Source organism: Bos taurus, chromosome 19 (genome assembly GCF_002263795.3).
Source record: "Bos taurus isolate L1 Dominette 01449 registration number 42190680 breed Hereford chromosome 19, ARS-UCD2.0, whole genome shotgun sequence".
Taxonomy (NCBI): Eukaryota; Metazoa; Chordata; class Mammalia; order Artiodactyla; family Bovidae; genus Bos; species Bos taurus.
In genome coordinates, this window is record NC_037346.1 from 58,742,678 (window position 1) to 58,759,652 (window position 16,975).

Below are 16,975 nucleotides of genomic sequence, written 5' to 3' on the forward strand. Positions count from 1 at the left end.
CAATCTCCTCCTAATAGCTACCTCTTCGAGTTGCTTGAGCTTTAAATGAGTTAATACACGTTAAGCACATGGAAGAATGTCTAGAGTATAGCAGCCGGTAGTTGCGGGATCAGGGCTTCCAGGGGGCGCTGGTGGTAAAGAACCCACCTGCCAACGCAGGAGACGAAAGAGATGCAGGTTTGATCCCCGGGTTGGGAAGATCCCCTGGAGGAGGACATGGCAACCCACTCAGGTATTCTTGCTGGAGAATCCCCATGGACAGAGGAGCCTGGCAGGCTACAGTTCATAGGGTCACAGAGTCAGACATGACTGAAGCGACTTAGCCCTCACGCACCCTCAGTTAGCCATTATGGTCTACACTGGTCTCCGGTTCCAACTCTTGACTCATCTCCATGACCCAATTTAATCTATGAGTCCATATCACATTTTTGGTAACAGCATTCTTACTAACTCCTGCCAAGAATTCTCTTTGATGCCCCTTAAAGGAGACAGCATTCTCTGGCCAGAAACAGCTCATAGAAGCCACCTTCTTGCTCATTGACATACAAAGTATCAACCATAAACAACCCTGGGAAGGAAGAATCTTTTATGTTGGACTTTCAAGGACTTTAAGCTGGTCACCACCAGGCCAGAGAAAGTCTTTTTCCTTCTTGGATCGGGGCAGCAAGTGTGGGGAAAATCAAATGATGTTTAATCAGGCCGAGCATTCTTCACTGGTGACCTAATGAAGGGGCATGACTAAATGACCATCAGGCGGGATGTTTGTGTGAACTGCAATAGAGAAGTTCCTCTAAACTTTCTGAAGAGGAAGATAATATATCTAAATAACTTCCTGTCTCTTTGCTGCCAAGCAGCAGCAGAAGGAAAATAGCTTCTCCAGCAGGGAAATATTTAGCACGTTGGGTGCGCGCTGCTCCTCCCTGTTGGGACGAATGAATGGAAAGTGAGCAGGAAAGTGAGGGAGCCTTCCGGGCGCTCCCAGATGCCCTGACGTTTGGCATGTTGTTTCAGAGCTGTGGGTCTGGAAGAAAGGGAGGGCGGCTGGAGGGTAAGAAGGCATGAGAGACAGAGATGGGTTGTATTTGGGGGCTTCTGTCGCTCACGGTGATTAGGGCCTGAACCGATCTCTGCCTGGGTTCACAGAAGCTCCAGTTCACATCTTAGCAGAAAAGGGAAGAGCTGATTTTTTCATGCTTGCCGGATGACTGCCTCTAAGCCGTTAGGTGCGAGATTCTGGAAGGTCTTTCCATGGCTGTGAAAAACGCATCTGGGAGCTTGACTTTAAGTGGAAACTGCTATTCACTGAAGCCAAACCACAATACGGAAGCCAGAAAAGCCCCTCTTCCATTTGCTGTGGCTTTAGGGCGAGCGAGGCAGAGCTCTCCCGGAAGTCCACAGTGAGTGCCCCTCCCTGGGGGCTCAAATGGTAAAGAAAGTGTCAGTCGCTTAGTTGGGTCCGTAGCCCACCAGGCTCCTCTGTCTATGGGATTCTCCAGGCCAGGTGGGTTTTTTATCACTGCTGCCAGCTGGTTATCCAGATGGTACAGAATCTGCCTGCAATGCGGGAGACCCGGGTTCGATCCCTGGGTCAGGAAGATCCCCTGGAGAAGGGAATGGCAACCCACTCCAGTATATTCTTGCCTGGAGAATCGCATGGACAGAGGAGCCTGGCGGGGTACAGTCCATGGGGTCGCAGAGTCAGACATCACTGAGTGAATGAGCACGCACGCACACCCGCCAAGGAAGCCTCAGTTTGACTTTTTTTTCTGCCGCTCCAACTCCCACTTGTCTTCACAGGCAGTGGGGTCAGTCAGAGAGGTCAGAGGAAGCCCAGGCCTGACTGCGTCCTAGGGATCAGCTCCTGCCGATCGACCCAGCGACCTGGGCCCAGCTCTGTTGGAGATGCCAAGTGTGAGATTCGGGCCCCTCCCTCAGCCCCTCTCCCTGGCAGCCTTTCTCCTTTTCTCTGAGGGACACACTCAGCCGCATCAGCGGCTCTTGTTGGGATCTAGACCTGAGGTCAGCAAACTTTTTCTTAAAGGGCCCGAATGTGACACCTCCCGGTTTTGCGGGTCAGGAGCAAAAGGAGGATCTTATGTAGGTCATTCTATGACCATTTAAAATTTAACTGAAGGTTAAACAAAAACAGCACCCTACCTAGCTTGCTGTTGTTCAGTCTCTAAGTCACGTCCTACCCTGCGGCCTCACGGACTGCAGCACGCCAGGCCCCTCTGTCCTCCGCTGTATCTTGGAGTTTGTTCAAATTCGTGTCCATTGAGTTGGTGATGCCATCCAACCAACTCATCCTCTGTCGCCCCCTTCACCTCCTGCCTTCAGTCTTTCCCAGCATCAGGGTCTTTTCCAGCTCTTCACATTAGGTGGCCAAAGTATTGGAGCTTCAGCTTCAGCATCAGTCCTTCAGTGAATATTCAGGGTTGATTTCCTTTAGGATGGACTGGTTGGATCTCCTTGCAGTTCAAGGGACTCTTAAGAGTCTTCTCCAACACCACAGTTCAAAAGCGTCAATTCATGCAGGTAATAGGCTGAAATTGCCCTCAAGGCTGTAGTTTGCTGACCCCTGATGCAGTATGCAAACTGTGATAAATAATTGCTGTTTCCTGCCTGACAAATACTTACAGAGACGGGATTGTGTGCCTGACACCATCCTAGATGGTTGGGGCACCACTGTCAAGCAAACAAAACAAAGTCAAACACAGATTGTGGTACTTCCCTGGTAGTCTAGTGGTTAAGACTTCACCTTCCAATGCAGGGGATATGAGTTTGAACCCTGGTCGAGGAACTAAGATCCCACATGCCTCTTGGCTAAGAAAACCAGAATACAAAAAAAACAACAGAAGCATTATTGTAACAAATTCAATAAAGACTAAAAATGGTCCACATCAAAAAAGAAAAAAAGCCTAAAACCAGACTATGTCCTTAGGGATTCACTTTCCAGTGGGGATGATAGATTTATAAAAAGATCACTGGAAGAGAAGATCCTGGGTAAGTGCAGAGGAGCAGACGTTCACAGAGACAGTTGCAAATGGCATTCAGACCAGCTACGGGATGTCTGGAGGATGTGTGTGTGCGCGCGCGCATGCAAATGCAAAGGAGAGAGAGAGCATGCCATATGTGACCATTTCAGCTTCAATTAATGAAATGCCAATTCATTTTCCATTTCAACCAATTAAAGTTACATGCAATTAAACAACAAAATTAGTTGATAATTAAAATTTAAAAATACAAATTCCATTGTTCATTTGTCCTAGCCGCAGTTCCAAGACAGTGAACGGCCACCTGCAGCTCGTGGCCGCCATATTGCAGAGAGGCGGAGGGAGAGGACAGGCAGGGGCAAGAGGGGAGAGGGGAAAACCTTCCAGTGCAGAGGACGGCCAGGCTGAGTCTGTAGGGCCTTATGGCTGAAGCTGACGCAGGGGAGCAGAGAGAGCAGGGTGAGGGGAAATGTGGGCAGGGACGTGGAGGCGGGGAAGAGCGTGGGTTCCAAGAGCAGCCATGCAAGCCAAGTAGAGCAGTCGCAGAGCAGGCCATGCCTTCTGGACTCCTGGTGGAAGGGCTCACCAAGGGGCCCACCCATGTGCCAGGGACTTGGGGTCCGGGACCAAACACGGCCTGAGGTGCACACAGTGTGCGTGCATCATTACGGGAGAGTTCTGTGATGTCCAAGGCCACAGACAGAGAAGATGGGCCTCCATTCAAATGGAAGCAGGTGTGTTCATGACCCCAAAGCATCCTGTTTGTCACTAATGACACGGAGCCACCCAGACGCCACGGCTGTCCCTCCAGTGGGTCTGCTGGGGCTATGTCAGGACCGGTGGTGCCCCAGGCCCTGAGCCACATGGGGCCATTTCAAGCTGCGGCGAATAATGTCCAGTAACATTTAACTTGCTACTCTCCTCTTTCACCTTCACAAAGAGGCTCCTTAGAATATTCACTGGAAGGACTGATACTGAAGATGAAGCTCCCACATTTTGGCCACCTGATGCAAAGACCCGACTCACTGGAAAAGACCCTGATACTGGGAAGAATTGAAGGCAGGAGGAGAAGGGGATGACAGAGGATGAGATGGTTGGATGGCATCACCGACTCAATGGACATGAGTTTGAGCAAACTCCAGGAGATTGTGAAGGACAGGGAAGCCTGGCGGGCTGCAGTCCACAGGGTTGCAGAGTCGGACACGACTGAGCGACTGAATGACAACAGCAGCAACATTTAACTTCCAGTTGCCCGATGTCACGAGCACCATTTCAAGTGCCCAAAGTCTCCACGTGATCCATGGCAAACTATGTTGGATGGCACAGATGTAGAACCACCCCTTTGTTGCAGAAAGTCCTACCGGGCCAGACTGACCTAGAGGACACGATCTCTGTTCCTAGCTTGGCTTGGGAAAGCATTTAGACCCCCCCCCCCCCACAAAAAAAAGAAAAAGAAATAAAGAAAACCCAGCTCTTCTTTACAAACAGGCCGTCCCTCGCAATGTGGGAATGTCAGGGCCTCTCGGTGAAGTGAGCAAGAGAGAAGAGAAACAAGATGCAGCTGAGGTGGGGACGCTGTGTTTTCTCCGATATTACTAAGCAACCGTGTCCTAAAATCTCCGGAGCCAGCGACAGAACTTTGTTTACCAGGAAGAAAGCACTTGAAAAGGAGAATATTTGGCGGAAATGCGCTTTGGGATTAGCAGGTTTTTTTCTTTTTTCTTTCTTTCTTTCTTTTTTTTTTTCTTTTAATGCTGTTTTGTTTCTCTTCTGGGTTGTTCAAGGTACTGACCTAGCACTCAGCGCTCTTTGCCAAGAAACTCTTTCCCTGCCTAATTAGCCTGCAGTATTGTTCGGGGGTTCTGGGAAGGGTGGGGAGGGGGCGAGGCGGCGGGAGGGAGGCAGGACCAATGAGGAGCTGCAGGGAGCCAGCGGGGAGGCGGGGAGGCCCGGCTGGTCATTAGATGCCAAGGTCTTGAAAATCCCTCTGTAATTAATTTTCTCCTGCATTAATTAGAGAAATGTTGGAACGGTCGGGAGAGGGAGGGATTTGTTGCCCCTGGGCTTCTTTTCAGGGCGACTTAAGGGAAAGATGGTAATCTGTTGGAGAGCTGGCCGTGTCCAGGGTTTTCAGGAGACTCTGTTGCCTGTGGGAGGAGAAACCACTTTAAATCAGGGGTTGCGGGGAGGCTCGGGCTTGATGTTAACTTGGGCTGGAGAATGGGACACACCTCTTCAGAAGCCGGGAGCCTGTGTGTGTACGCATACTCACGCCACTGCTTCTCAAACATTCGCCCACGGATTCTGAATGCTCGCAAACTCAGCAGAACTCTCCAGAAAGAACTGCATTGCCCCTCTCGCTCCCTCACCCCCAGCCTCACAACTGGTCCCACTCACGTAGGAATTAGAGCATCGGTGGCTTATTGTTGTCCTTCAGTCGCTCAGTCGTACCCAAATCTTTTGTGACTCCATGGACCGTGCCCAGCAGGCTCCTCCGTCCAGGGGATTCTCCAGGCAAGAATACTAGAGTGGGCTGCCATGCCCTCCTCCAGGGGATCTTCCCGACCCAGGGAGTGAACGTGAGTCTCCTGCATTGGCAGGCAGGTCCTTTACCACTGAGCCACCTGGGAAGCCCCTCCCTGGTTTGCAGCCCCTCAAATGATTCATTTTTGGCCTGAACATAAGACACGGGGCTGGGATAGGTGGGAGGGCCAAGAGGCAGGGGATATATGCTTTTGTGCCCCATTTACTTTGTTGTACAGCAGAAACTAACACGACATTGTAAAACAATCATACTCCAATTAAAAAATATAGAAAAAGGGAGGGGCTATATGTCTATGTGTGACTGATCCAATTTGCTGTACAGCAGAAACTAACGCAGCATTGTAAAGCAACTATACTCCCATGAAAATGAAGCTAAAAACCAACAGAAAAGGAAAACGGTCATTTTCCCTGTGCTTTTTCTCTATGTTTAAGCATCAAATGCCATGACTCTTGCTAGGCGAGTTTCTGGCCCCGCGGAAGAGAGAGCCTTGAGAAGGTTCTCATTACAGCCCCTGGAGTCTCGCGGTCCACAGCTCTGCTATCCCGAGTCCCGATGTGTTGAAAATGACATTCAGAGGCAGGAGGCCAGTGCACTCCTAAAACGGGACGCCAACTCTCTGGTTTTGCGGGCAGCTTTTATGGAAATTTGAACGGAGCCCAGCTTCTTCTAGACTCTGGTCCCGTATGGATTTTATTAATTCAACCAATGGCTTAATAGCTCTGTTGGAGATTGTGGGTCACATCCAGCAAGGAGTAAGCCCGTGTCCTCAGGCGCGTCCCTGAGGCCAACACTTTTGGTTAATAATTTGATGGCCATCCCCCAAATAGGGAGGCCAGTGAGTTTCGGTCTGCTGCTATTTTCAAAGCGGTCAGATCGGTGAATCAAAGGTCAAGATTTAGGTTCTGGGCTCCAGTGAAGGAGCTTGCCTTGTTGTGTGTTAGTTGCTCAGTGGTGTCTGACTCTGTGACCCAGTGGACTGTAGCCCGTCAGACTTCTCTGTCCATGAGATTTTCCAGGCAAGAGTACTGGAGTGGGTAGCTCTTCCCTTCTCTGGGGGATTTTTCTGACCCAGGGATCGAACTTGCATCTCCTGCATTGGCAGGCAGATTCTTTACCATCTGAGCCACCAGGAACTCTCCCCCTTCAAAAACAAAACAACACAACAAAAACCTGATTGCTAAATAAACGTAGTAGGTCTCTGGTAGAGAGACGTGGTATGGGCTGAATGCGCCAACAAATGGAATAGAAGCTGCTGGCCCACCAGGAGGGTGGTTGGGCCAGTTGGTCTGTGACTCAGCTCCACGGGCTGGATCTAAGCGACCGGACCACGCCACCCAAACCTTCCATGTGCAACCATTATCGCCCACTGTATGCACTGCTTCCTTAGACCTTTCAGACTGGGAGTTTCTGTTAACACGAAACCTCTGAGAGCTCCCTTCCCAGCGCCATTCCATGGCCATCACCCCCAGTCTTCCAGCAGTGGGAAGTGTCCTCGCCCCTTTCTCCTCGAGCCGTGTGACTCATGGCTCTTGAGGCAGGGACTGGAGGACCGGAACAACAAGAGGAGTGAGCAGAGTGTGCGAGGTGGGGGGTGCTTCTTGGCAGGAAATGGGCTTGGGAATTCAGGCGGTCAGAGCCGGATGGAATCTCCCGGAAGCTGTCAGCACCCCTGGGAGGCGGCTGTGCCCTCTCTCTTCCCTGGCCCATCCCTACGCATTCTTCACAGCAGCTGTTTCAACTCTCCTCCCCGCTCAGGCCTCCAAGTCCACCCCCCATCATTCGTAGAAGATGACTTCACCTCCCGCTCTGCTGCGAGGACCAAGCCACTGGTCTACACTGACTCCAAGTGGCCTGGGAGCCTGGCTGCGCCATCAGGAATCACGCGTGTGTGTGTGTATGTGCATGCATCAGGAATCACGCGTGTGTGTGTGTGTGTGTAAGTGTATGTATGTGCATGCACACTCCGTCGTGTCCTATTCTTTGTGACCCTATGGACTGTAGCCCGCCAGGCTCCTCCATCCACGGCATTCTCCAGGCAAGAATACTGGAGTGGGTTGCCATTTCCTTCTCCAGGGGATCTTCCCGACTGAAAGGCAGAACCTACATCTCTTGCATCTCCTGCATTGGCAGGTGGGTTCTTCACCACTAATGCCATCCGGGAGGACCTGAGTTTAAATCTGAACTCTGCCACTATTATGGTGGATGGTGGGCCATTTACTGAACCCCTTTCTGGCTCTGTTACCTCCCGTGTAAAACGGGGTTGTCGCTGGAGTTACGTAAACAAAGGCAGGGAACTTCCGTGTTGACAGAAGAGTAATGATCATGACTAACAGTTGGGAATAATGAAACCAGCACAACTATTTCTACCACGACCGCCAACACCATCAGGGTCATTCCCTCTGTCCTCTTATCATCCACCCACATCAAGAGCTTCCTGTGGTCCAGCCCCACTTCCTTCCAGCCTCCGCAAAGGTGGGCAGTCCTGCCTCTGGTCTATGGCTGGCCCCTCCACTCACGTGCATGCCATCTGCTCCCGACTTATTCCAAACGATCACCCCTGGACTCTCCCAACTCCTTTCTCTCCAGCATCTTCTTCTTGGGATTCACACGTGTTCAGGTTCCACTTAACTCCCCCACGTGCTTCCTTCTCTGGACTCTGCCCTCAAACCACAGTCTTTTCATGGACGGAACTGTCCCAAGACTCATCGACGCCTCCTGACCCTGCTTTCTGACTCGCCCCTCCCTCCCAGACCACTGCAATTTGTCTTCTGCCCCCAGTGCTCTGCTGAAGTGGAGCCTTCAGAAGTCTTCCTAATTGCCCTCCTCCATGCAACTCAGTCCTTCGGAAGCGTCTGGTGCTGTTGGTCCAAAGGTTCATCCTCCACTCCCTTCTTCCCGGGCATTCCTGAGTCTGCTCCTGCCCCAGTTCACATCTTTTGCTCCTGAGTCACGATCTTTAGGCCGCAGGGCCTCGTGTGCCCTCAGGGACGTCAGCTCTGCCCTCTCCCTGGGTGGTCTCACACATGCCCTCCGCAGCCAGGATTTTCCCCGGAGTCTGCCAAGTCCCCGTCTCCACCTCTGACCTCTCCTCAGCCCCAGATTCTCACATTCGGCCCCTGTTCTTCCTTTACCCCACCCATTTAGCATATCTAGTACTCAGATATCAGTCATTCTGTATGCCTTTTTTAAAAAAAATATTGCTTCTTTATTTACATGTATTTTCTTTTCATTGGAGTATAATTACTTTACCATGTTGCTAGCTTCTGCTGTATAACAAAGTGAATCAGCCATATGTACACATATACCCCCTCCCTCTAGGAGCTCCCTCACACCCTCCCATCCCACCCCCTAGGTCATCTCAGAGCACCGAGCTGAGCTCCCCCTGCTAAACAGCGGCTTCCCACTAGCTGTTTATTTACACGTGACACTATATCTATGTCAGTCCTAATCCCCCAGTTGATCCCACTCTCCTCTTCCCCCCTCCATCAGTTCTCTACGTCTGCATCTCTAGTCCTGCCCTGGAACTAGGTTCATCTTTATCATTTTCCTGGATTCCACATACATGCGTTAATATATGCTATTTGTTTTTCTCTTTTGACTTACTTCACTCTGTACGATAGACTCTAGATCCACCCACATCTCTACAGATGACCAATTCCCATCCTCTGTAGGGCTGAGTAGTGCTCCATTGTGTATGTATGCAGCACACCTTCTTCATCCATTCATCTGTCTACGAACACTCAGGTTGCTTCCACGTTCTGGCTGTTGTAGATGACCCTGCATGTCACCTCACACCAGTCAGAACGGCCATCATCAAAAACTCTACAATCAATCAATGCTGCAGAGAGTGTGGGGAAAAAGGGGCCTTCATGCACTGCTGATGGGACTGTAAATTGCAACTGCCAGTATGGCCATCAGCACAGAGCTTCTTAGAAAGCTAAAATAGAGCTACCGTATGATCCAGAGACCCCATGCCTAGGGATATCCTTGGAGAATACCGAATTCTCCTTATTTCTCGTTCCTTCTCTGCTCCATCAAACCATGTCTTACTGAATCTGCCTTCAAAGTGAGTCTTTGATCCGTTTCTTTCTATCCATTCCCACAAGCTCTCTGTCTTCGGAAATTCTTATTAACTACTCAGATACTTGGAGTGGTGGCTTTTGAACTGGTCTGTCTGGGTCTAGCCTGTTTTTGTTCCACTTTCTGTCTCCCACTGACAGCAAGATGATAGAAACGTGGGGTGGCCATGTAATTTAGCGTCCAAACGGGAACACTCTAGGGCATGAAAAGGCGCTCTAGGAATAATTGCAGGACAGGACTGTCCCGGGCAGACTGAGACGCAGGGTCATGCTGTGAAGATGACTTTCTGAGGATGTCACTTCCTGGTTTCAGAATCTCAGGGCCGCCGATGGTAATCACAGGTACCCTTCTCATCGCAGTGGATGGCGGATCACCATGAGCCAGCCTCCTTGATATTTTAGTCTTGACTTTGCTCTGGGTTCTTAGGCGCCTGAGTGTTGAGCCATCAGGAATGCTTCATTGTTTCCCAAGGAGTTCTGTCCCTTCCTGTCTGTTGCCTGAGCTCTAATGGTTCTCCCTCCCAGACGCCTCTCCTGCACCACCATCCTGTCCATAAGGCTCAAATGTCACATCCTCCCGGAAGCCCTCACTAACGCTAGTGGTTAGAAAGAATTTCCCCCTCTTCTCTGTTCCAACAGCATGTCGCGTGATCATTCACAGATGCCCAAGGCTGCAGTCATCTGTGTCCATAACCTGAAGACTGGGCACCTGGTGGGGGGCGGGCCAGGAAACCATATCCTTCCCTGCGTCCCCAGAGCTGGTAGCACCGTTTCTCGTCTAAAGAGTGAAGAGGGAATGAGGTGTCCTGAGCACCTGTGCTGTGCCAGGCGTTCCCATGTGGCCCCTTGTTCTGACTTTACACCTCTGTCGATGGATCCGATTATGGCTCCCACCCCCACCCTTTCTTTTCAGAGAGCTGGGAGTGGGGAGGAACGCTGACTGCACCTCGTGAGGACTGTGTGCATACAGGTGAGTGATGGAGGGCTCTGATCCCAAGAGAGGAGGGGACTCTTCAAAGCTTCCAATCACCATTCTGCATTTACGTACGGGTGCCCAGCTCAGGGTCAGATTGGCCTCTCTGTAAAATTGAGCCCATTAAACAGCATCTCTTTGCCACCCATTGAGCATTGTCTGGGATACAGCAAACTCAGTGAATCTTCTGTCTCTCTCATCCTTGCAGCCACAAGGAGGGGAGAGGAATGGAATCTCAAACTCGTTTCCAGCTCCGTCAAGTCCCCAGTCCATTTCCTGCCATCGCTAGGACTTCTCACTTTCTTTACGCCCCACCCTAACCTCTGCTTGTCGTTCAGTTGCTTAGTCAGCCCCATGGACTGCGGCACAACAGGCTTCCCCATCCTTCACTATCTCCCGGAGTTTGGTCAGACTCAAGTCCGTTGGGTCGGTGATGCCATTCAACCATCTCATGCTCTGTCGGCCCCTTCTCCTCCTGCCCTCTGCATGAAGGGCTAAAGTGAATGGTGCAGAAAGTCCAGCATGGGAGGGGACCAAGTGATGCAGAAGAGGGGTCGCCCGTCCGCAGTGGATAAACAGGCCCCTGAATTGTGACCCCTAGCTGAATGCTTCTGAATAAAAGTTTCAGGACCACTTGATCGGCTAATGTGGGATGGGGATGCAGAAAAGCTTTCCCTGGTCCTCCAGGTGGCTCAGCTGTAAGGAATCCACCTGCAGCGAAGGAGCTGCAGGAGACTCGGGTTTGATCCCTGGATCAGGAAGATCTCCTGGAGGAGGAAATGGCAGCCCAGTCCAGTATTTTGGCCTGGGAAATCCCGTGGACAAAAAAGCCTGGCAGGCTACAGTCCATCAGGTTGGACAAGACTGAAGAGACTCAGCACGTGTACACCCTTCTAGAAGTCTCCCCAGCCACGTTTGCTTGAAACTATAGATTTTTGGAGTCTGGTAGAAAATTAGGCCATCTCGTCTGTGGGTCATCACAGTAAGGCCAAGGGCTAAAATGGACCCCCGGCCTAATTTATAAATAAAGATTTACTGGAACACAGGCGTGCTCACTCATTGTCCTATGGTCTACGGCTGCTTCTGCTGTGCAAGGGCAGAGGTGAGTGTGTGCCAGCAGAGACTGTACGGCCCGTGAAGTGTATGTGTTCACTATCTGGCCCTTTTAAGGAGAACTCTGCAGCCCTTGACAGTTTATTGTTTGGATTCCAGACAATATGCCACGGCAGGCTGGGACCACGCTGAACTGAACTCCTTAGCAAACAAGTATGAGGCCATGAGAGTTCTTACCCAACTTTTTTTGATTGTAAAATTATAAAGAAGAAAATAAAAGGCACCCATAATTCTATCACCTTCTAATAAGAACTGTTAATATTTTGCTGTGTTTGCATCTGGTCTTTTTCTATTTACATACAAAAATATAAGTATATGTAATTTTGTCATTAAAAGCCCACTGTTTTTAGGTTTTCTATCTGGTTGTATGTACTTGCGTTTCCTGTTTTATGGTGACCACCTTGCTTGTCCTTGAATGGTTCTCATGAACATGACCTTGCTTAGCTTTTTAGTAGGTGTCTCAGCACCAATGAACTAACTTCTAGGCAGTTTCTAGTTGTTCATAAATCAAAATATTGTGCCCTGGAGCAAATTCCACTGAGCAGAAAGCTTTGTCTGGGTCTTGATGATTTCCTTGAGATAGATTCCCAGAAGTGGAATTGCTGGGTTAAAGGGTAAGGACAATTTTCAGGGTCTTGATAACATATTGCCAAATTGCTTTCCAGAAAGATTGTACCAATTTATGCTCCCACCAGCAAAGTACGAAATTGCCCCCTTACCCTCCTCTCACCAGCATTGAGTACTATCATTAAAAAGAGTTACCAAATTGATAGGCAAAAATTGCATTTTGTTGTTTTGATTTGGATCCCTTTGATTACTGGTGAGGTTAAACATTTTTTTCATATGTTAAACACTTCTTCATATGTTTATGGCCAAGGGGAATCTTAATAATGGTCTTCAAGTGTGCAAAGGGGTTATTTAGTAGATTGGGACCAGCTGTTCTAGGGAAGAAATGAGAAATGTTGAAACTTCAGCAGGAAAGCACTCGGTTGAAGGTCTTCAGATGGAGAATGATGCTAAGAGTGGTCAGAGGCCGCTCGGAGCCCCTTTCCTCAGGGTGCAAGGAGAGCAGGGCAGTGAGGGAGACAGGGACACAGAGAACAGACTCAGTGGACTCGGTGGGGGAAGGAGAGGGTGGCGCTAATGGAGAGAGGAGCATGGAAAAATATACATCGCCATACGTAAAATAAATAGCCAGTGGGGATTTGCTGTATGATGCGGGGAGCTCAAACCCTGTGCTCTGTGATAAACTAGAGGGGTGGGATGGGGAGGAAGGTGGGAGGGAGGTTCAAGGGGGACAGGACGTGTGTGTGTCTGTGGCTGATTTGTGTTGGTATATGGCAGAAACTAACACGATATTGTAAAGTAATTATATTCCCATTAAAAATTTTTTTAAAATTTAAAAAGGAAAATGGCTACAAGTTGTTGGGTGTTTATAAGTGCTGAAAACACTGCTGATGTTGGCAGATGTTTGCATTTAGATGTTCACAAAAGCTCTGTGAGAACCACGGGGCTTAAATGTAATTTACTATTAATTTTCCCAGTAGGATTGAAACCCTCACCCTAAAATCCTGGTTTCATACCCACTCTGCTACACCGCCTCTAAGAGAACAGAGTCAATGAATTTTTATGGCTTAAAGGGTTTTGCAAATTCTTCCTGAGCAAAATGAAGGCAGGGTGGACCTCAGCTCCTGGAATCCGTCAGTAAGACCTATTTTCTCTAGAACGAACCAGGCATAGTTTGCTGTCAAGAACCCATTCTCTACTCTGATGTTTGTGCTTTTTAATTCTTGCTGAATGCCTGAGCTTGCATAGATGGGCTTGTTTCCTTTTCCCCTCATTTTGGTCTTCTGTCTCCACCCTGCTCGGGAGGAACCACAGATATCAACTGCATGCCTCTCTCCAAATTGTCCTTCTCAGCAACACGTTGGCCAGGTAAGGCTAGGCTTTCTTCCCCCAGCGTCCTCCCCTGGCCTTGGGGATGATGACTGAGGTAATGGAAATCCTCTCCGCACTCTCGCTCTCCTTGCCCAGATCGCCTCTCCGCCGCTCGGTCAATGGGAGCTTTGTCTCTGCAAAGAGCAAACCTGAAACCTGTGGGCCACAGCCATTGTTGTCCGCTGGCTCCCGAGCCATTTGGATTCTGACTCTGTTAGAGATCTTGTAATTTAAACTCCAACCTGCTTATTAGAAATTCAAGGAAATCATCCAATAATATTTAAAAGCGAAGGAAAAGCAGACAAAGCCTTCTGTCCCCCCACCTCCCCTTCTGCATCAGTCTCATACCTTCCCGCATTTTTAGATCTGAGTTCCAAACTCTGTATTGGGGATGTGCCCCTCTTAAAGAATACAAGGAGTTGTTCAGGTGAGCAATCTCCAGGGTTAGGAAGACAAGGTGGCTGGAGATTTTTGTTTGTGAGGACGAAGCAAAGGCATCCACTCTAGTTCTCCTGTCCCTCAGCTTTTCAGTCGAGAATTTCAGCAGTCTCATCTTCTAGGTGCTTGATGGTCTTGATCCTGAATGGTCAAACACAAAGGATTGCTCTGACAAGCGTTGCTGTAAAAACCATGCTCTTTCATCCTGCCCACCTTTCCATTTTCTGCCCTCTGTCTCTCTGGGGTGCTGGCCCCTGTGAAGTCCTGGGCGTGTGTGTCCAGAGCTGGCGGACGAGATCAAATGTTGCTCTGTTCATTTCCTTTTGAGATAACAATTCAAATACTGTCACTCCCATGATGGGCTTGATTTTGCCCTTATCACCTCTGAACGGAGGGGTCTATGCTGTCTTGAACAAGAAAGACTAGATTTGCTATTATGGAAGATCCAGAAGGTTTGATGAAAGCAGTCAGTGCTAAAGGAAATCAACTCTGAATGTTCATCATAGGAAGGACTGATGCTAAAGCTGAAGCTCTGATATTTGGGCCACCTGATGGGAAGAGCTGACTCATTGGAAAAGACTCTGATGTTGGGAAAGATTGAAGGCAAAGGAGAAGGAGGTGGCAGAGGATGAGATGGTTAGATAGCATCAACCACTCAATGGCTTTGAGCTTGAGCAAACTCTGGGAGAGACTGTAGGACAGGGAAGCCTGGAGAGCTGCAGTCCTCGGGGCCGCCAAGAGTCGGACCCAGCTGAGTGACTGAATAACAGCAAGACCGCTCCAGCAGGGCCTGAATCCCCTCCAGCCACAGGAGGACAGAGGATGCTGTCCCCCAGCTTTTCCTGCAGGTGATGAAACCGAAGGGGACTCAGGTGTGTCCCTTGCTAACCTCTGAGACTGAGCGGAGGCTTGATCTCCTGATATGATCTCCTTGCAGACCAGGGGGACTCTCAGGCTGAGAGTCTCTAAATAAACCTAGGCTCTTTAATAGTATTTTTTTTTTTCTGGAAAAATGGGCTTCTCTCTGTTCTGGGATGTGGCAGCAGGATTATTTGGATTCAGGGAAATGGCTGCCTGTGAGTGAGAATGCAATTAAATCACCAGATGGAGGTTTTCAGTTGAGCCACACAATTAACCAGTAAGGGACAGTTAATAGTAATTATTATTCCTCTGACATGTATTATCTCAGAAACCACAAGGCATGGCTGAGTTGAAAGGAATTTAGGTGCAGAGAAAAGGCACAGTCTATGACCCCGGGGTCAGGCTCAGTGTGGAGGTGTTCCGACTGCTGTTTTCCGGCAGTCAAGGGAGAGGTGCTGGTCACGTTGCTTCCTTCATTCGCAGTGAAGCCTGACCCTTAATACGGTTATCAGATGTTTGTCTGCAGCCGTCTTAGTACTGAGCACTGCTAAAAACACAACAAAGAAAAAATGTCAGAGAAATTCTCATAAAGCTAAACGTAGTCTGACCCTGCATGCCTGCTAAGTTGCTTCAGTCCTATGCGACTATGGATTGTAGCCGGCCAGATGCCTCTGTCCATGCGATTAACCAGGCAGGAATACTGTAGTGGGTTGCCGTGCCCTCCTCCAGGAGATCTTCCTGACCCAGGGATCGAACCCAGGTCTCTTATATCTGCCTGCGTTAGCAGGTGGGTTCTTTAGCACTAGCACCAGCTGGGAAGCCCCCATCTTTCCCTGTAACCCAGCGGTCACATGCCTGGATATTGACCAAACTGATGTGAAAACTTCCGCCCTGCACATGAATGTTAATGGTAGCTTTAGTTATGATCCCCTCAAACTGAAAGCAGCTTTGATGGCCTTCAGAGGCGAATGGATCAGGAAAATTTGATGCTATAGACGATGGGAAATTGCATGGGTGTGCATATGCTCAATCCTTTGTGACTCCGTGGGCTGCAGCCCACCAGGCTCCTCTGTCCATGGCATTTCCCAGGCAAGAGTACTGGAGCGGGTTGCCATTTCCTTCTCTCGGGGATCTTCCTGACCCAGGGATTAGTCCCGAGTTTCCTGCTTTGGCAGGCAGGTGCTTTAGCACTGAGCCACCTGGGAAGCCCCAGAGTGGAATACCGCTAAGTCACTTCAGTCGTGTCCGACTCTGTGCGACCCCATAGACGGCAGCCCACCAGGCTCCCCCGTCCTTGGGATTCTCCAGGCAAGAACACTGGAGTGGGTTGCCATTTCCTTCTCCAATGCATGAAAGTGAAAAGTGAAAGTGAACTCGCTCAGTCGTATCCGACTCTTAGCGACCCCATGGACTGCAGCCTACTACGCTCCTCCATCCATGAGATTTTCCAGGCAGGAGTACTGGAGTGGGGTGCCACTGCCTTCTCCAGTGGGGTGCCATTGCCTTCTAGTATAGAGTGGAATACTATCCCATGACAAAAAGGGAATGAACTAGCGAGCTACATGAAGATGTAGATGAATCTTAAATGAAGTTTGCTGAGCAAAAGGGATTATTCTGGAAAACGAAAACTGCGTGATCTCATTTTATGATATTCTGGAAAAGGCAAAAATATGGGTGGCACAGAAGAATCAGAGGTTCTTCTCAGAAAGAGAGGAGAGTTGAATGTGTGAAGCCCAGGGAACATCTGAGGGCGAGGAAAGTGTTGTGTCTGATACTGTAGTGGTGTAGACATGTGCCAAAAGCATAGAACTTTACAGCACAAAGGCAAACCTTCACGTAGGCACTTTTTAAAAAGCTATTTAGGAAACTGGGGGAATCCCAGGATGGAATGCAGGATGTGACCGAAGAATCTAACTGGATTACAAACATAGGAAACAACGTCCTGGAGGGCCTGGGAGGAAAAGGTGTGCCCCCGAGTAACTTTGGAAACGAGTCTCTGAGACTAAACGCAGTGGGAAAGTAGACATAATTGTAC

At 49.5% G+C, this 16,975-nt stretch overlaps 1 long non-coding RNA gene across 1 annotated transcript; it reads left to right on the forward strand.

Annotated features, from left to right (window-relative positions):
- Positions 1-4,254: 4,254 nt before the first annotated feature.
- LOC104975155 (uncharacterized) lies at positions 4,255-16,319 on the forward strand. The gene is made up of 3 exons (XR_813540.4): positions 4,255-4,699; positions 10,531-10,587; positions 10,799-16,319. It is a non-coding gene; the product is annotated as an uncharacterized lncRNA (long non-coding RNA).
- The last annotated feature ends 656 nt before the right edge of the window (positions 16,320-16,975 follow it).